Below are 20,801 nucleotides of genomic sequence, written 5' to 3' on the forward strand. Positions count from 1 at the left end.
TTCGTAGCAAGGTAATGTGAATTATCGTTTGCGAAGTGGAGAGGCCTGATAGTGGGTGCTAGAAGCATGGGATTTTTAATTTCCGAAATATGACACAGAAGGTATTAACATGTACAGTGGGTGGCCAGAATTGTTCGTGCAAATAAGACAAGCAACTGTAAATACACAAATCACATCTGCACTCAATGAAGGAGGACACACACACACACACATACTCTGCAGGTCAGTGCAGCTGTCCTTAGCTTCCATATGTCATGACGAAATTCATGGGACACAAAACGAGTTCTAGGGCTAGGCGGTTTGACCAAAAATGTATACCATAGATTTTTTTACCAAGATTCTGACGGTTTTACAGTTTATCCCAGTTTTTAATTTTATTTATTTTTTTTATTTTTTGCCTGACTGGGCTTGCATATACGTTTGTGACTTATTCTACTGCCAGGAGTACATATGATATAAAACATTAAAGCATTAAATAAAGGCTACTTTTATTATAGGATTTACTTTGTCCCGCAAAATTACACAATATATGCATTTGTAGAAAAAAAAACAGTTGCAGAATGTAAAAAAATATAACTTAAAAACTTAATAATTCTAACACTGATTCCTTTTTAAAACCAAAGAAAAAAGTGGAAATTGGACGTTCAATAAACAGACCCAAAAATACCCAACTCTTTAAGTATTCAAAGACATTTTTCATAAATGTTCTATTGCACAAGGTACACACGGGTACAATATCAGTTTGCAACATGCTTTCCTTAAAGCCAATTCATTAAAGTATTAAATTGCAGTTTATCAGTGTCAATTCCTTTGAATCTCTAGTTAACAAATAAAACACTCCACATTTTATTGTGCATTATTATTATGTATCCACATTTTAATGGACATTAATAATTTATGTCCTTCAAGTTACAGTATTAAAGGATTAAAAATACTTTGGTACTCCTGAAGTATTTTAACACCTCATATCCAGGTGTGGAAGTTTTATCACTAACTGAATAAATGATTCTGGGCTCGGTCCTAGGGATAAAAGATAAACTTTTTTCTGAGCTGTGGTTCAGTCACGCAATTCCATTTGTCCCTTTTCTAGGGGAATAATCACAAAAGCTTTGTTTGTTTGCTGTTACCTTTTATTATTTTACTCAGGTAAAAACACTCATCCTGCGTGGAACAGCAGCAGCAGCACCTCCTCTGAAAAAGTGCTGTTCTCATATCAGGGCGGTAGGACAGTGTGAGATGAGCATTTCACTCTAGATAGGTAAGCTACAGTACAAATTGTGTTAGCAGCATTTTGCAGTGCTTGAAGCAGTATGCTGGTATGCAAATAAAATGTGTATTAGATGTGAAATCAAAATTTGTATTGGTTCATCAGCCCAGCACTATACAATATGTAATCACTCTTCACCATTTGCAGTAATGCAAAGAGCAGAAACGCTGGAATTACCTTTGTGTACATTTCTAAATGGAAAAAGAATGATTTAGTCCATCTCAATGCTACACATCACTCATGAACATGAGCTCATCTCTTACAAACCAACACTGTTGAAGGAAAGAAAGAAGTGGACACAGAGAACGATTTGTACATGAACGATTTGACCTTTTGATTATTGTGAATATTCTTTGATACGCACGCAGAGTCAAAAGTCGTGTGGCAAAGTGAAAGCTACAGCCGGGGTGAGAGAGACCTTACTTGAGATCATACTTCAGCATTCAGTCTCTCACAGATGAAGATGTATTACAAAGTTTTATAGAATAGTCACAGACTTTCAGGAGTAAAAGGAGTAAATGGGAGTGTTAAGAGGAGCAAGCAGGGTTTTGAAGAAAATTTCACTTGAATTCTTTGAGGTCAAAGAAAATATATGAATTTTGCTGTGCTAAGGAGGGTTTCGTTGTTTACTTCGAAAATATCCATAGCTTGTTGGTGGAAATAAGAATCAGAAAGATACATCAAGCTTCAATAATGTTTAGACACCTAGAAGAAAAGTGTTAGTTTAGGATCAGTATAAAATGATGAGTCCTCAGTCGGCATATGAAGACAGCGGGTCCTATCTTAACCCTGCACAAGGCGTGTGGAGATGCTTGTTGCTACGCATTGTATCGTTTTCATTTAAATAGAGATGGAGCTTTAGAATATATTCATGCCAATGGGTGTGTTGGTCTTGAAAATGACTGAGATTAACCTAGGCAGATGTCAACAGTCTGCAAAAACACAACTTTTACATCAACAATAAACAGAATACAAAAAACTTTGCTGTACCTTCACATCGTGAACTCGTAGGTATTTTTCAGGACAGAGAAGAGTTGGGATTTCTGGATTCTGTTGGACTTGAGGGATGATGCCGTCTGGAAGCTCAAAGAGGAGCTCTCTCTATCATTCTCTTGCTCTTATCCTGTGCTGTGGATCTGGGACTGAATATACAAATACAAGTAAATGAGCATAGTACCAGACAAAGACAGTCCAATAACAGTATTGCAATTCATGTATCTCTACTTGTAACACTACACAATGCATTTGAAGCTGACCTTTTTTAGCACATACATGTCAAACTAGGAGAAAAAATATGGAAAATTACAACATGCAGACTTAATGCCTTGCTTCCACACTACCTGAAATAAGGGTAGTATTTAATCTCTATGTGACACTGGCATTGCCATGGTATGCACAGCTTACAGTTAGCTAGAAATTAGCATTCAGCTGTGTTTTATTAGAAGTTAGCATTTTCGCTTAGCAAAATAGAGGGTTAGATTACTAAACTCCAATTCAAACATGACTGGGTGCCTCCCTGTTTTAGAATGCTATCTAAGTAGGCAGAATTTCATAAGTTTTATCCGGGCCTTGGTGACACAAGCAGCTCTTATTAAAAAAAAAAAAAAAAAAAAAAAAAAAAACATTAAATCAAATTTTTATTAGAACCTCTCTTCACATTTGTTTCTCAGAGTTGTAAAAAAATGTTTTGGTCTTCTAAAGCATGAAAGGCATAACAAGAAAGAAAAGGGAAAATGCATGTGTATGCTAAAGATACAGATAAAGCTGAAAGACACACGTGTGAGCTTATAGCCCTGGGGACTAAAGCACTGAAATGCTCTTTGACCATGAAATGGCCTTAGTCAGTAACGATGGTTCATAGCTGCACAGGGTAGTGATGTAGTCAGGGGTGGGGGTGGGGGTAGGGCAGTTCTGAAGGAACTAGAAGGGTTCCTCAACTGTAAAGGAAACCAGGGTTTTAAGCTGGTGATGATTATGTTTTCTGCACATTCTTAATCATGGCTAACTATGACATGGAGACATTAATTGTGGGTCTGATTATGAATTTGATATTGATAGTTTAAAGATAAATGTGATTAAATACAAATCTTTCATTTTTCAACTTCAGGATGTCTCAGCTACATCACTGACGATTTGGGAGAAGGTATTAAGAGGTACTATTTATGGAATATTAAAAGGGGTTATTAGTATTGTCATAAAAATGCTATGGTTAGATTTACACAATGTTTATACAGTCCTTCTTGATCATAAAGAAATTAGAAGATTTTCTTTAAAGGTTTTAGCACCACCCAGCACAAAAATTCAGCGCTTCACAAACCCTATTATATACAATTCTGGCAGTAAGAGCTAAAAAAATGGCAGATTCAAGTTCATTTTATTCTCTACTTAAAATAATTAAATCAAATAAAGAACCATCACAATCACTTATCAAGCTTGGTATCAGTTTACTTAGTTTCTGACCTCTGGCTGTTTTTCAGCTAATGAATATGAGCTGTACATGGCTAGTATACTAATGTCAGGGGAGCTAACTTAGCTAACTTGTAACTTATTGTGGCGTGCATACCTCCATTGTAAATAACAGGCTTTATGTTAAATTGTGAATGTTCTTCGCACCTGTAAACCCAGTCTAATGCGTTTATTTATTCCAGCTTTCACTCTTTTGCTGACACTTTGTATATCCAATTTTGTAAATGAAATGCCAGTTTTGTAATATTAGCTGAATTCTACAACATACTGTATGTAGACTTTTAAAAGTTTTAGAACGTCAGAATTAGCTCAACATTAATATTGTAAAATGGGAAGATGGATTTTTTTATTGTACAGAGGTACAATTTACACCAGATAAACAGGGTCATGTGGTTATTTATTATAAAGTCAAACTACAATTAAGTAATCAGCTGATTTCCTTCACAAGGTTTAGGCCTAGTCCTCGACTATAAAGCATTATGAATGGAGATTCTCCATTGAAACATATGTAGTCTGTAGACTATGCTTAATCCCTGTCCAACTCTAGACCAACCCACGGAACACTGAAACCTGATATACTATATTTCCAATATACATCAAGTCTGAAAAGCCACACTGGAATTCATTTGACTTTTACATCAATCCAACTCAATTTAACATCACTACTTCCTTACATGCAGAAATAGATCCCATACAATTGGACATTTTATTTTCACGAATGCGGCAGCAAAACAAAGTTATTGACATTTAATCAAGTGCTGTAGGTAAAAAAAAAAAAACATCTTACTTTAAACAATGACTAATGATAGATAGATCTAAAAGATTAAAAAAGAGAAAAAAGGGAAATAAAAAGGACAAAGAAATAAGAAATCAAATCAAAAACACAAATAAATAAATAACTCAATAACAACTTTGTATAAACTGTTTGTATTGCTCCATATAGTGAATTCTATGAATGTGGCAGGTGGGCAACAAGCAAAATTGTTTAATTTGTTGTTAGTCAAGTATATTCCAACATAAAATTAATTAAAAATGTAACAAAAAAATAGCAAAAAGGAACAATAAGAAATTTAATCAAAAACACACAATAAATAAATAAATATATAAATAAATAAATAAATAAACTTACTATAAATAGTGGTAATAGTATGAATAAGATATATTGTGTAAAAATACATCATATTATTAGGAGGATTTTTTTTTAAATAATAAAATATTGTATTGCATGTCAATTCGACATCAATTCATCAATTCATTGTCAGGCCAAAGGTTTAACAGCCCTGAGGCTATTTTATCCACTCCAAAAGCAAACAGCTCATTTTAGTACGATCTTTTTACAGGCTCTAGGTTGTGCAGGAAAGGAAACTGTGCACTGGGCTCTGTACAGACTGCCTGCACAGATAAAAAGAGGGATCTTAGATTAATTCCTGAAACACAGTGGGCTGCACAATTATAAATATTGACTACTTGACCTCAGTGTCACAGCTAGGCTAAATCGTGCTTTCGATCAGGTGCATTAAATTGACAACCGCTGAGTTGAGGAGCGAACCAAAAGATCATTTCTCCCTGTGTAGTTACACCAGGCCTTTCTACCAACAGCCATTCACGCTTTAAACAATCTTTTGTTATTTAGGCAGCACAGACACATATAAACATAATCAACCTAAATTAAAAGCATAAAGCCACAGTAAGTACATGATGCACATTAGGAATGTTCACAGGCACTCAAAAACCCAGTTAACAGTCTAAGGAGAATTATGTTGAAATTATGATTCACAATTTGGATACTCAGTCACTATTCATCCTGGGGAAGTTTATAGAAATCTATAGTCCAAACTGAGATTTAAGGTTTTAACAGGACTAGAAATAACTGGACAGGACTGTTTTGTATATTTGTACAAATGTATTTATATTAGGTTAGCCTAGAGCTGGACACTATGGACAATATATTTCTTATTGTCAGTGTATATAATACAATTCTGATTTAAAAATGAACATTCTAAAAGCCACAGAAAAACTGCCAAACATCTTAAAACATCATAAAAATAAATTTGCCAGTTCATGCAATGCACCCTGTAATGAATGTTAATTAATGAGATATTCAGTAAATGTATTGGAATATTGGAAATGTGTTGAGTAATAATATTGAGTAAGTAATACAGTGAAGCATATTACGACACAATATACAGCTCTGGAAAAAAAGAGACCACTTCAGTTTCTAATCAGTTTCTCTGATTTTGCTATTTATAGGTATAATCTTGAGTAAAAAGAACATTGTTGTTTTATTCTATAAACTACAGACAACATTTCTCCCAAATTTCAAATAAAAATATTGTCATTTAGAGCATTTATTTGCAGAAAATGGGAAATAATAAAAAAGATGCAGAACCTTCAGAACTCAAATGATGCAAATAAAACAAATTCATATTCATAAAGTTTTAAGAGTTCAGAAATCAATATTTGGTGGAATAACCCTGATTTGTAACCCCGGTTTTCATGAATCTTGGCATGTTCTCCTTCACCAGTCTTACACACTGCTTTTGAATAACTTTATGCCACTTCTGGTGCAAAAAGTCAAGCAGTTCAGCTTGGTTTGATGGCTTGTGAACTTCCTCTTGAATCCTCTTTTCAACTGGTACAATCAAAGAAAGTATTTTTTAAGTGGTCTCTATTTTTCTTTCAGAGCTGTATATATTGACATTTTTAAATTGTCCAGCACTAATTTAGCCTAGACTGCTTTAGAACTCAAATGCCTTAACACTTCCTGCTCTTAATGATATTGATTCAGAACAGAAGCACTAGAAGCAAAACAAAAATATTTTCTCAACAAACTGCCATGTTGGCACATGGGTCACTAAGGAGAACATATCTCATGTAAAAGACAATGTGTCATTACTGGCATCCAACACTGTACTGGTTAGGAAATATGAATTATATGTTTTTAAATGTGAACATGCCCTGCGATGGATTGGCGGCCTGTCCAGGGTGTGTCCTGCCTTCCGCCCGATGCCGGCTGGGATAGGCTCCAGCCCAACCAACCACCACAACCACCCCCCGCCCCATATTCTTGTCTCCTTTCTTTATGTTTAACTCAAAATTCTTGCAGTTAATAAAATTACAAACTTAATTAAAATGCACATCCAAAGGTTGGTTGTCAACAAAGAATAAAATAAAATGTACACACATTGTACACACTAGGCTAGCCTAAAAAGGCAAAAAACAAGTAACTCTACACTCTCAAAAGAAAAAAAAATAAGACTGTAATAAAACTGCTGAAATAAGAGAAGGCCCCATTTTCCATTCCGATTACATGAATATCATGTTACAAACAGTTGGACTTCCCCTTGCTAGTGGATTTTTATTTCTTTTTTAATGCCCAAAGTCTCTGATGTTCAATGCCCTGTGCTCTTGTATTTTTATAGCCCTAATTACCTTTTCAGAATATAGCCAATTGAAATGTCTCTGAATGACACAATGCCCTCATCCTTTGAAGGTCTCCCTATCCTCCCCTCCAGCTAAATTTTGCAAAGGGCAAAAATGGAGCTGTATGTCCCTCCACAAGGCACGGGCCATGTCAGAGGCCAAGGGTTCCCAAAAGAGGCCGCATTTGATAACCATCAGGCCACATTGTGCGCGACAGTCCAGAGGTATCACAACTGCTCCATTTACTGGCGTCTCCATCTAAAGGTCATTACAGTGACTGGGAACAAGACATGACTAGACGACTGGACGCCTTCTGACCCCTGACCTGAAGGGGCAAGGTTTCTTAGGATAATGCCTGAGTGTTGGCTCCTAGCAATTCACTATTATAATACATGGAGCTGCACATTGTGGGGAGGGAAATGTTAAACTTGAACAAAACTGACTTGCTGAAAATATGTCAAGGTAGTTTTAACGCAGATGGTACTTCTTTGCTGTAGATAGAAACATTGAAAAACAAAAGTAAAAAAAAAAAAAGAGAGATGTTGAGATGGCCTTTAATATTAGAATATGCAGAAAGCCAAACTCAGTATTGGTCTCATTTTTCATTAAATATATTTCAAAGACAGATATTACAATTTATTTTACTTCAATCCTGGATACACAGAGTGCATTATTAATATTGTGACGTTGTTGTTAATATTGTGATGTTGGCTTATTAATTTTCACCAGATATTTTTATATTGTGTTATAGATCACAGGACACAATTGCAATTATTTTATATGTATGTATATATATATATATATATATATATATATATATGTATATATATATATATATATATATATATATATATACATATATAAAACCTCTGAAATATATTTAAGAGGAACATTGATGATCACAAGCCATCAAACCAAGGGGAACTGCTTGAATCTTTGCACCAGGAGTGGCCTAAAGTTATCCAAAAGCAATGTGTAAGACTGGTGGAGGAGAATATGCCAAGATGCATGAAAACTGATTAAAAACCAGGGTTATTCCAATATTGATGTCTGAACCTTTTTTTTTTTAACTTTATGAATATTAACTTGTTTTCTTTGCTTTATTTGAGGTCTGTAAGCTCTGCGTCTTTTTTGTTATTTCAGCCATTTCTTATTTTCTGCGAATAAATGCTCTAAATGACAATATTTTTATTTGGAATTTAGAAGAAATGTTGTTCGTAGTTTATAGAACAAAACAACAATATATATATATATATCCTGCAATAATTCATCCAAGGTAACCACAACAGAAGGTATGCAAGCATCAGTTTGTAACCTATGGGACTTAACCTAGATCCCTTCTAATCTGTTCCTACAATTGCTGGTAATGTGAGATTGACCCGTGGACAGTGAATGCAGACACAATGAAAAGACAGCCCAGTGAGGGATGAGCTGTAAACCACGTCTGACAAAACGCTCGTCTCAAATACATCCTCTGACAAGAAGAATACGTGGTCAACAATTACCCATTGTCAGAGATGCCCTTCCTGTCACTCGCTCTGAATGCTGAGTGCTTAGCTGTGCGCGCCATGATGCCTGACAGAGGGAGTCTCAAAGTGACTGTTGGGTGTCACTTTAATAAATGCGCTCGGTCACACCGAGATGAGGGGAAAAGAGCACTTAAAGTCACATCGCACGGTCCCAAAAGCACTTCATAAAAGTCAATCGCCATGACTGTCTTTAAGTGACAATGTGAGAGGTAATGCTAAAGTCGACTATGAGGGGGTGCAGCACAGGAAACGAGGCGAAAAAAGAGAACGAAATGCTGCTGGAGAGGAAAAGCCTTCCTTTGTGACTGCTATTATGTAAACCACCCCTGATGTAGTTGAGGGTATCCTCTTTCCTGGGCCAACTGATTCCCCTGAAGAACTGCTGTCAAGTACCTCAGATACACCCTATTAACTCTGTTTGTCCCCAAACAGCAGAGGAGAGCGAGTGGAAGTGGATCAGGACGTTCACATCCTCCGCTCTGGAAGAGGTTGGGGGAGCCAAGTGAGACTCTCAGCCCCGTTCGTAACGCAGGGGCTCGCAGCCACCTGATCTAAGCCTTTGATCCATGCGAGTGGGTGGAATAATGTGTTCTTCATGCATGGCCGTTACCTCCGTAACCTCGCAGGGCCTGGGTCTCCAGACCTTGAGACTAACCAGGCTCAGGTTACACTCAATGGAGCCAAGCAGTATCAACTTGCTACAACCACCTTCTGGGATGCGGGGGCGGACAGGCAGAGGCTACAGCAGAGCTTCGGACATTATTTGCTGCTTGTTTGTGGACAGTGAGGAAGATGGATGCTGGTGTTTTAGGGTGCTTTTATGTCTACGTTACCTTCTGTCTCTCTCCTTTTAACCAGACTGTTATAGACAGATTTGTTAGGCACACTCTGATAATCTGTTTATGTCCTCTGTACAATAATCCAATCAGTACTGCCTCCATCTCTTTACTATTTGCAGGTTAATGACTGCCCACTTGTCCAGTACCATCAAATGTATTTTTGTATCATTTTATATTTGTATCCATCACTACTATGACTATATCTCAGCATAACAACAGATTTATGTGGACTTTTTTTTTTAATCTAAATTAAAAGTAAATTTTAAGTAATTTTACCAGAGGAGTCTTGGTTTCTCACAAAGTTTCTTCAACTTTGATTTGCTTGATCAGGGGTTTTAGGCTTTTTCTTTTGATGTTATTTTTGTCTTATTACTGATTTCTGTGTAGCTCCTTTTTTGCATCTGTTATAAAAAGTCTGTTTGGCTCAGTAGTTCCCAAGCATGTTGACAGACTGCTGTTACGGAGCATTTATTGTTTGTTTACAATGTGGCAGCTACTACAGCTGTAGTTCTTTGACGCATTAAAGCTGCATGCAGCATCAACAAAAAAAAAAAGCAGAAGTGCTTATTAATCTAAAAGACATCAAGCAAAAGGAACCAACCACAGAGGGACTACTCATGTCTTCTACCAGTCTGGGAGTTAATTTCTTCGAAAAACAGGAGGTCGGCATGGATCTCCATATCAAAGCGCCATGAATTAAGCTATTTTTCCTAACCTCTCGTTTTGGTGCACGCAAAGAGAAGTAGCCTGCAGTGGTATGCTATTGTCAGCTTCCATTGAGGCTCCTTTTAAAGCAGGAGTAACATTGCAACAGAGAGAATCAGCAGCATTCTAGTGAAGCGGAGAATGAGATCACTGGGCTTTTTCAGCGAGGTCAATGGGAAGGCAAGGCACCGTTGCATTTGAAATTCAGCCCCTTTTCTACACACATACGCACTCGCGCTCACACGCAGTGGGCCGACCACAAAACCTGCACGCCTTTATGTAAAGGGGAGCAGGGCTTTAAGTGAATACGGAAGCCTAATGAATGCACGAATCTTGTGTGAAGAGTGAGTGTATGTGTGCGCAAGTGCGTGTTGGAAGGGGGTCCAAGTCAAGCAGGGGCAGGGTCAAAATCACAGAGGGAATAATCCTGTGTGTCAACATGAGGACTGTTAGCTCCCACCATCCCAACCTGCAGCTAAATTTACAGTGAAGAGCAGCCTGGCGTGGCAGCCTTTGATGGGCTTAATCTACACACCAATGAAGTATGAGGCCGCACACTAATGCTTACGCTTGGCTGTGAAATTTATGCCAGCAAACAATATCCTGCAGCGCACGAGCGGGCTTACACAGAGCTCGTTTGTCCCGGCTAGGGAATATCATTTCAGATGGACAATTAACTCGTAACACAATAAAACGCCTTTAAGTCCTCCTATGCTCGCGCCACTTCACACATGGGCTACAGAGTGAACTTGCTATTGCTTGCTATTGCTTGCTATTGGTTGTGGTATCAGCCACAACAAGCTGTGAAAGGGGAATTCCTACAATTTTCCCAAATATCTGCATAATTCAACAGTTACAATGTAAATAAAGTCATGCAGAGCGGTTTAATTTTAAATGCACAGACGCTGAGAAACCTACTGGGACAGAATTGTTCTCGGTGGTGATGGAAAACAGATGTCCACATTTTTAATGCCTACAAGAACTCCCGCATAGAAAGTTACGACATGAAATGGTTATGAATATGCCTGTTAATGCCTAATACATCAACTTACAGTCGTTTTTGAAAAAAGGTTTTAACATAAACAGCCCAATTCATTTATGTTGAGAAGGTTTTCCTTTTAAATGATCAACATACAAAACCTAAGGGGTGTGCTAATCTAATACTCAATATTGGTTTTAGAATGATACTTATCAAATTCACTGTATGCACTGTACTGGGAATGAATACATAAAAAATAGGGGTGTACTGATCTGATCCTTAGTTTCAGCTTAGTATCAGTCTGATACTGGTCAAAACAGTGTATGCAATCGGGAATCAACACTTAAAAACTAAAGGTGTGCTGACCTGATACTTAAACTCATACAGTTTATCTGTAGAATGTGTAAAACTAAATAAAATTTCTTGGGCAGAAAACAGAGTAAGGACTTTTAACACATCCCTAACCAGATACCCCTCTCGTGAGTACATCACTCAGCCCAGTACAGCACTAACTATTAGCACAACACAGCAGAGCTAAGAAACACAACTAACCAAAAAAAAACCAAATAAATAAATTGAGTTTTTAGCATGTGATAAGCAACCTTTTGGAGTTCTGTACATTCTGAATGTGGCAAATTCCAAAAAGTAAAGTACATTTGATTTTGCAAAACATTACATTAGAAAACATTAGAGAAGCCCTGCACAATGATGCACTGCCAAGTATGCCTGGACAGGTTAATGTGGCAATCAGTCGCACACTTGATCGGTATTGGCAAATGACTGATTGTACTGATGTGCTGTTGAGCAGAATCAGGCCCAAAAACACAGATCAGCCCATCTCTAGTTAAAAGTTTCTTATTTACAGAGAAACAAAAGAGAGAGGCAAAATATTTGAAAGACATTCACAATAGATTACTCCAACTACAGCAGGGCTTGTCTGAACAAATATCCTTTTTTAGGGACTCTTTTGTCTCAAGCAAACGGCTCACCATCTCTGGCCTGACCTGAGTCCACGACTAATAGCATGAGGACAGCCCCAGCATGACATGCCCCAGTGTGCTGGTCTGACCGCAGGGCTTCAGCCTGCTGGCTGTGCTCTCCTCCCCCTCTCCGTTTGCTCTGGGAGACCGCCGGGGCCACAGAACCTGACACATCGGGGCTTCAGCTCGGGCTGGTGCCCTCTCTCATTCCTACTATCATAGAGCCTTGGCCCGTGGAGACATGGCCGTCCAGAGACGCGGCCCCGCCAGCTTTGACTGGGCCAAGATCCGATCAAGCCTGGAGGGAAGGGTCAGCATCCTCCCCGACTCCAGCTCGCTATTATCTCTGAGCCCAGTCTAAGAGGGAGCCCTGACTTGATTCGAGCAGACAGTGCCTTTGAAAGCTCCCTCGTGTTCGGCCACTGTAGCCTGGAAAAGGGAAGAGCGGGGTCAGGCTGCAAAGAAGCGGGAAAACGAAGGGAGGAGGAGGAGGAGGGGGAGAGAAGGCAGACGGTAGCCATGTTCTAAGTGTGAATGGCAAGCCCTTTCATGTATAGCCTCGATGGATCACACCAGCCTGGCTACTGCAGGCAATCACAACAGCAGCTACCAGGCGGAACTGCTAAAAAAAAAAAAAAAAAAAAAAAAAATAGGGCCTATTGTGGGGGGTGGGGGCAGGGATGTGTTTAAATACGAACAAAAAATGGTATATGTAGTTTGTAAATAGACCATGTTTAGATCAAGTATTAATTATATACAGTAAACTGCAAATGATATAGCTTATCATAGTCTAAAAAATTTACTTCAGGGTGTAAGCCATTTTTTTTGCCACAATGTTTCTATTATTTTGATTTGTGGATATTCCTACATAAAAAAACGAACACTACTATAGACTGATTTGACTGATACTTAAAAAGGTACATACTAATACTAAGTCATGGGAGAGGAAATAGCATTATATCCCATGACCACACACTGCACTCTCCACTCTGGGTAGTAATGCCTTCAGTGATGTGAAATCACATCTATCTTGCACCCACTATTAGGCTCATTTGAATTCTGATACAAGATAATACCTCACAATGTACACTGGTGTGGGTGTTCCCAAGCAGAAAAACTTTGTGATGAATGTACATACTGCTATCCCATGAACCAATAACATGAAGCTACCAAGCTGGCAAAATAAAGGCTAGCATGTGCTCCCTCTCTATTATGTACAGTGCTAACATCTTTTGAAAACTCCTGTGAATGCATCCACACTGGACAGCTGAACAATCCTACAGAAGAACATTAAGAGAGGCAGACAGAAAACTGCAATCATGCTAAGCTGACCAGGGGTTCCAGTGAAGACCTCAGTAAGTTAAAACTTTGCTATATTTATTAAAACACAGCTTGCTTCTGAAGTGTTCAAACTTGGTTTCGTTTTGGCTTTCATGTAAGAGCCCTCCCGTACTGCAGGTGGTGCTGTGACCACCTACAATTATATTATTATATTATATTTATATAATTATTAATAAGTGAGGCCTGTGTGCTGTAAAATATTGGATCTAAGAATCAAAATGTCAATAATTCAAGTTGCCTTGCCATGAACATGCTTTACAGTGCTCACTCTAACTCACAAGATAATATTTCATAACTACACAACTTACAGTTGTAGGCATTTCCAAGCTGACACTTGACAACGAGTTAACATTTAGCTATCGTATGACTTTGGGCATGTCAGTGTAAAAATAGTTAACATACTAAGTAATTTTTTCAGTTTCAACACACTTCTAAAAAGAATCTTTCGAAATATATATATAATTCAGTACAATACAGTACTGTACAGTAACCCAATTATTTTCTTCCACTTGATCACAAGATAATATTCTCACCAGCCAGCTTTGTTTAGCGAGTGGTAGTTACATATTTCTGGCAGTAGCAGCACACAATCTGTATATGTATATAATAACAGCAGCAATATATAATAAAAAGCTGAAATGTAGCAGAAGACCTATTTTAATGTAATGCCAAGTCAACACACAATACTGTATGGTTTGTTTGGAGCATTTTGTTTTCCACTGTTTTCATTAAACTCCATATGTCTAATGCTGAGACTTCTTAGTTCCTTATTAATACGTTGTTGACTACACAATGATGCACATATTGTGAGATGTGTACCTAACAGTACAGACTGCATAATCTTTCAAATCTAGAAATTTGCTGGAAATCTCCAGCAAGTCCGGTCTGGGTGCAGCAAACTGTAAAACATTCAGCATGGGGTATGTAATACTCCTTCTGCAGAGCAATTGGTGATCTGATCAAAGCGGACACTGCCTCAGAGGAGCGGGAGTCAGCGCAACCCTGAAAACCAGCCAGGGTCAGAGGTCACTGGAGGGGAAGTAAAGATCCAAGTCCCATCCCATTGTGTGACACGCTGCCTTCGCCCGCTCGCCCCAGAGGCTTAGTGTCAGTGTTCACACTTCAAACACTCGATATCTTCACTAGACACAAAGGACACTACTGCTTGCCATCATCACCATTTCTTCCAGGGAAAAGAGATATGGATCCCTCCCAAAGGTCACAGCCAGTTGAAGTTGCCTTGATTAAGCCTTGGGTTTTGTTGTCTGACTTTTTCCCTGCTGAAAGCAGTACTTTGCCATGCAAATGGCAGCGCCTTCTTTAACGAACTGAACTTAAGCTCAATCGAACTAACCTTTTCCATAGGTCAACACATACAGTAAAGCGCCAGGAAATGTTTATTTGAAAATAAATGAGCATCCCTGGGAAGTTTGTGTTATTTTTTTTTCATGGTGCATGCCCTATGATGATACGAACAGGAAAAGCGTAACATTGACCAACTGATGAAATACAGTTTAGTCAAATAACCATGAATATTTATCATGCACTACTGGCTTTCAGGTGAAACACACAAGAACTTTTACACTAGAAATACAAAATTATCTGCTATAGCGTTGCAGGACTATCAGGCCAATCCTTTCTGAGAAATTCTTTCTGAGAAATTCTGACCTTTTCTGGATTTGAATCTGGTCTTAAATAATCATCTTCCTGGATTATGCTGTGGTGTGAAATGCCTCAAATTATCAAATTATTTTTTCTGACATTGTTATAAAAACTAGTAGTTTATTTGACTTGTTTTAAAAAATGTATAAGATTTATAAGAACTACATATATATATATATGTATCAGTGCAGCTGGTAGCTGGTATGTAATATCACGTCCCAAGGAGATTAAAGAACACTGCACTGTGGGATATGTGTGTGGGCCCTTAAATGCATTAAATATGGGTTAAATATGGGCAATTCTTGCCAGATACAGGGGTCCTCTGTGATTTTATTTCCGTCCGGAACAACCATGTTTTTTTTTTCAGAAAATTACAGGCTGAATTACCTACTGTTTTTCGCTGAACTCCGTGGTGCTCCGGTAATTTTGGTCCTGTCAGAACTCATAATAAAATAGCTATTTGTCCACTGCCATGCACCATAATTACACTTTGGGTGCCAGTTTCCACGGAGATTCACATAAACACAACAGCGAGTGGAAATGGAGGAGATACTGCAGTCCGGATGCAAGAGTTTTATCACTGAGTAGAAGTGTGAAATATTTTTCAAAGACGTCCCCCTGAGAAACTAATCACCAATAAAAAGCTATGGTATACTTAGGGTTGCCATTTGTCTAGGTTTCACCTGTAATGTAATTTTTAAAAGTCATTCTCGCAAAAAAAATTGATCTCTCCTTTTTCTTCAGATGAGTTAATTTAAGTTCAGTCTTTACCGTCTTCTTACTTTTTTACGTTGACCTGTGGGATTAAGTGACTTGACTACCCCATCAGCCCTGGCTGTAGTGGCTCTGTTATAGCCTTTTTTGAGCGACAATACATACACAGTGGTGAAAAAGAAGATATAGATAAGATTTCAACAATGACAGGTTGAAAAATTGAAAAAATAAACAATTATGCTGCATGGCTAAAGCCAACCCATCAACATATTCAGGGCTATGTACAATCCTACTTCACCAAACCTTCTCTGATTCTGTTATGTTCACCTTATGGACAAGTATGATGGTGAGGAAAAATTATCCATCATTCATGAGAATTACAGTGTCCTAATTATACTAAATAATACAACTAAAAAGTCTAGTAATAATTAAATCCAATTTAATCCCAAACTAAAATGTATAAGAATTCTTCCGTATCATATTTGGCCTAATGCAGTTTGGCAATTCAGGCGTAGAATTGTTTATTTACATCTATAGAAAAAAAAAACTCTGCACTGCAAGGCTTGGTTTGTGGTGTGTACCAAAGCTTAGAGAGGTGACAAAACACCTTATTTTAAGGTTCACTAAGTTCCGCCTGCGTGAGCCGCTAACGCTGCCTCTAATCTTTAAACGCTCCCAAAACTGCAAGGCCGCCCATATTCTTACTGCATTTTATTATCTCCTCCCTTCTCCTTTACTCCAACGACTAACAACAGAAAGCAAAAAAAAGGGGGGGAGATGGAGGAGGAGAAAAAAAATCATCAAAAGAGTTGTTAATAAATATATAATCATGTGGTCAAAGAGTGTGTTTTCTCTCTGTGTGAGATCTCCCGAATGCTGCACAGAGTAGAACGCGCTGCAGGCAATCTTTTGATGGAAGGTCTCATTTTCAGTCTCCTGCCGAGCAATATTCAAGCCGGTCTAAAATAATACGGGACTCATTTCAGGACTTAGGACCTCTCGAATATGCTGACAATAACTGGCGGCAGGAGCATCAAATGAAAAACAGCTTTTCACAGGGAGGGTTTGAGTGGCACCCGAAACCCAGGGAGCAAAGATCCCGAAGCCGCGCTTTGAGATGTCACATAACACCACAGTGGACTTATTACCAGCCTGTCGTGGCGCAGAAATCCAAAAACAGAGCAGTCTCTTTAAATATGTCGACCAGCCTGCGTTCATTAGGCTTAGCATATTTACAATGGCCTTATGATGTACCACATACTTGGCTGCGGATGTTGAGGACTGACAAAATGCATTTTAAAATATGTCATAACATTGTAGACACATTTGCCAAATGGATTGGTTGCACATCTAAATGTATGCCATTTGCTGAGATGAATTAATTTTGAGCAAACCAGCTGTTATGCATCAGTGACTAGCCAGTTGGTGTACTTATGTCTGATGATGGACTGTGGACTAATATAAGGCTGTGTTTTAGCTTCTTAAACTGCTGCTCAAATTAAACTAAATTGGCGAAACTGTAATAGTAATGCAATATCATACATAACAGCAAAAAAAAACAAATAAATAAATAAACAGTTATAGTCTAACTTAGATAGATGTATAGAAGTCCTATATACACTATAATACAAAAAATATATATAATAATACAGAGCTATGTGCACACAGAGACGAGCAGAGTAAGGCTACTATGGGGGACTTTGGTGTCGAAATTGAAAGTCTTAGCAATCCCGGCTCCTCTCAGCACATCCTTCATCTCGGATAATCAAGCCTGGCCACAGTCTCTTCCTTTGGCCGGCAAGAAAAAGGAAAAGGCATGTTGCCTGTTTTCCTCTCCCTCATCCTGAAGACCGCCTGTCTCAGGCCTCTCTCTTGAAGTCCCCCCTCATATTTAAGGCTTCAAACACAAGACGCAGTCTTTTTTCCCACCTCTTTTCTTCTTAAACAGATCTCTTTTTAAAAAAAGCAAAATCTTTCTGTGTGCAATGTTAGCATGAGATAAAGAGCGGCAGATCTAATGCAAAAGAAGGCCAGAGAAACCCGGACCACAGACCCTGTGAACCTGTCTTCCACCGCACACAAAGGCAGCCGAGCTGGAAGCAGCGAGGGAGCAGGGATGTCTACTCGTTCTTGTGGCGATTCAGAATGGACGAGCGTGGAAAAAAAGCAGTCTTTTCAGCAGAAACCTTTACCTATTCATGAACCGTTCTTAAAAAAATAATGCAACGTGAACTGTGGGCTGCTCGAAATGCTCCGAGATATTTTCCTGCTTTAAAAATAAATACAGTTTTGAAAAAGTGCAGCTTGCCCACACAGCACAGCCTTTAACGAGTTGTTGAAAAAAAAAATTAAAGGAACAGAGGACGTGATTACTAGAGCAAGAAGTCACGTTCCACAATGCCCTTCAACATATGGCTGGAGACCATTAAACTGGCACAGTCTCTCCTCATCCCCTGTAGTTAGGTGTCGTAGAGTGGAGGCGTCGTGCGGACATGTTGAAACAGGCTTCTCCCAAGAGCAGGAGGCCTAACTCACTCTCTCTTTTCCTCTCTCTCTTTTTCGCTATCCCTCACTCCTGTGCTCTCTCTCTCTTTCTCTCTTTCCTTCCTTCTCCATCCTTCCCTCTCTCTCTCTTGCTCTTTCTCTGAGCACCAGGCCACCCTGCTGCACACAATTACACCCCCAGCAAGCTCTTGACCTGACCCCCACCTTGCCATGGGGGCCAGCTCGCAGTTAGATCCCAGCATGCATGCTCAATGATCTGTTATTAATTAATCAATCAAAGCTAATCAAGGTAAACCTTGCTTTTTAAACAGGTCAGAACACACACTGCTCTACTTTTGGAGCCAGTTGCCCCTGTTACCTTTCAAGCAACACAGCACGTTTCTAGAAAGGGGAGAGATGACGACTGTTAAACGTTAAGTGTAAAGTCAAACCTATTTACAAAACTCCCAGGCTTTCTTCATTGACCTTCACTTTCCATATAAAGACATTGTCTAACTGTGTTAGCAAAACAAATATCCCACACCCACAAAAAACACACACAAATATATTTATACACATATTAATATTAGACACATCACCTCCCTGTTTCTACATTTATTGCTGTATTTATTTTTGATCAGTTTTAATTACTTACCACTTTGTAGTTCTACAGATTGTAGTCTTCTCTGCATACTCTGTGTTAGCTAGCTGTCTTTCACTGTGTTCTTCGTCTTCGATGGTCAGGACCCCACAGGACCACCACAGAGCAGCTTTTATTTGGGTGGTGAATCTTTCTCAGCGCTGCAGTAAGACTGACTTGGTTTTGGTGGTGTGTGTTAGTGTGTGTTCAGCTGGTATGAATTTATCTATCACAGCACTGGGTAGGTTATCTAGTTAGCTAGCTAACATATCTAAGCCACACATCTAAAATCACAAAGTATTTCTGATTTGTATCCAGACTATTTATTTTAAATTAGTATTTCCATTGTCTTTTACACTGTACTGTCCATATAAAAAAATTATTATATCACTTTTTACACTACTAGCAACAACAACATTTCATGCTAATAAAAGCTAGCCAGCTTGCTTGGCATCTAACTTAACTAGTTAGCTAGTTATTATCAAGATTAAATTGGCTAAAGTTTACTTTAGCTTGTGTTCTATGTATTATTATTATTTATATATATATTTTTTTACCTAATTCTACTTACAGCCCACAATTAAACATTTTTACTTTCCATATTAAAGTCAATGTGTCACGTTAGCCTAACACTAGCTATCTATGTTTGTTAGCTTATTAGTTAATAAGCTATTTAAAATTGTTAGTAGTCCCTGGGCATTTAGACTGAAAAACACTACAACACACATAAATATGCTGTATAAATACAGCACTATATACAGCTGAGAAAAATATATGATTATACATTTTTGCAGATTAGTTTTTTTCAGTTTGTTTGTTTTACCATGTCTTCAAATTGAGTTAAAATATTGAGTAATATTTTAAAACTTGTTACTCTTGCAACTTTAACTGTGACTAAATATCAGCAAAAACACATACATATATCTTGTAAAAAGTCAACTAATAGACTGTAAATGAGACTGTGGGTACATTTTTTTAATAAGTGCAAAGATCCATATTTCTGAATATTGAAAATAATTTAAAACTATTTTGTTAAATTAATCAAGCAGCACACTTTTTTTCGTACCGTGATAAAGAGAGAGCACATGACTGTAAATATTAGGTTAAAATAAATACAAGACAAAAAAACAAAAAAAAACAATTGCCTAACTATTTTAACAGATTATTCTAAAAATCAGGTCACAACATTTAAGCATTTGAATGGTTAAAAGGTTGTAACAGAGCTGTATAAGCAAATAATAATAATAATAATAATAATAATAATAATAATAATAATAATAATAAACACTTTTAAAAAGAGGCAGGTTAAATAAGGTGAGATAAATGAACACATACTCACACACTGTCCTGTAGTGATGCTCTCAGGATGTTCAATAGGTTATAAATCACTTAGGAACTTGAGTAAAGTGAAGTACAGACATAGTGCTGTAAGGATCTTTACACAGCTTTTAAAAGGTCTGTGATACCATGGGTTCTTTTGGATAAAGGATATTAAATGTACTAAAATGTGAAAGTGACATTATTAAAACAAGGGCCTGAGGTTTAAAAAATATATATATATTTTTGAGTTTTTATTTGTTACACTAATGCTCTAAAAATAACATAAAGTGAAAGTATAAATATTATTCTACCAGCCAAATGCATTTTGTTTAAAATAAACGTATATGTACGGACAGTGTGTGTGCGTGTGTGTGAAAGTGCCGAAAAGGAGAGCTTTAAGGTGAGAGCAGGGTCTCGGCCACTGGGCGGCGCTATAGTCCACCAAATTGAAA

At 37.9% G+C, this 20,801-nt stretch overlaps 1 long non-coding RNA gene across 1 annotated transcript in view; it reads right to left on the reverse strand.

Moving 5' to 3' along the window:
• Window positions 1–19,379, reverse strand: part of LOC125804626 (uncharacterized) — a 78,381-nt gene extending 59,002 nt beyond the window's left edge. Inside the window, exons 1-2 of the long non-coding RNA XR_007440766.1 lie at window positions 19,045–19,379; window positions 2,258–2,409 (exon numbers count right to left, since the gene is read on the reverse strand). This is a non-coding gene — a long non-coding RNA (uncharacterized LOC125804626). The remainder of the gene's footprint in view (window positions 1–2,257; window positions 2,410–19,044) is intronic.
• Between the last annotated feature and the right edge of the window lie 1,422 nt (window positions 19,380–20,801).

This window comes from Astyanax mexicanus, chromosome 9 (assembly GCF_023375975.1).
Source record: "Astyanax mexicanus isolate ESR-SI-001 chromosome 9, AstMex3_surface, whole genome shotgun sequence".
Classification (NCBI taxonomy): Eukaryota; Metazoa; Chordata; class Actinopteri; order Characiformes; family Acestrorhamphidae; genus Astyanax; species Astyanax mexicanus.